At 60.4% G+C, this 273-nt stretch overlaps 1 protein-coding gene across 1 annotated transcript in view; it reads left to right on the top strand.

Moving 5' to 3' along the window:
* Positions 1-273, top strand: part of HOXC11 (homeobox C11) — a 2,479-nt gene that overhangs the window by 1,251 nt on the left and 955 nt on the right. The gene's annotated exons all lie outside the window — the stretch shown is intronic.

Raw genomic sequence — 273 nt, 5'->3', positions numbered from 1 at the left:
TTAGAGGAGCATTTAAGGAAGGATGGGGAGCCGGGCTGCCCAGGGGTGGGAGGGAGGGGAGGGGTGGAGGGGGAGAAAGGGGAGGGCGAGGGAAAGACAGGGAGAAACTCCGAGAGGGGGAGTGGTGGGAGAGAGAGGCGACGGAGCAGAACCTGGGACCGGAGAGGCCAGCCGGGGCTGCTCTACTTCGTTTAAAAACTAATTTTGAAATGTTCAAACTGTGTTGTCGTGGGGCCTTGAGCAGAACCCGGAGTCACTCGGGGTCAGCGGCGA

The sequence above is a fragment of the Myotis brandtii genome, unplaced genomic scaffold, assembly GCF_000412655.1.
Source record: "Myotis brandtii unplaced genomic scaffold, ASM41265v1 scaffold29, whole genome shotgun sequence".
Classification (NCBI taxonomy): domain Eukaryota; kingdom Metazoa; phylum Chordata; class Mammalia; order Chiroptera; family Vespertilionidae; genus Myotis; species Myotis brandtii.
This window is presented reverse-complemented; position numbering and strand designations above follow the sequence as displayed.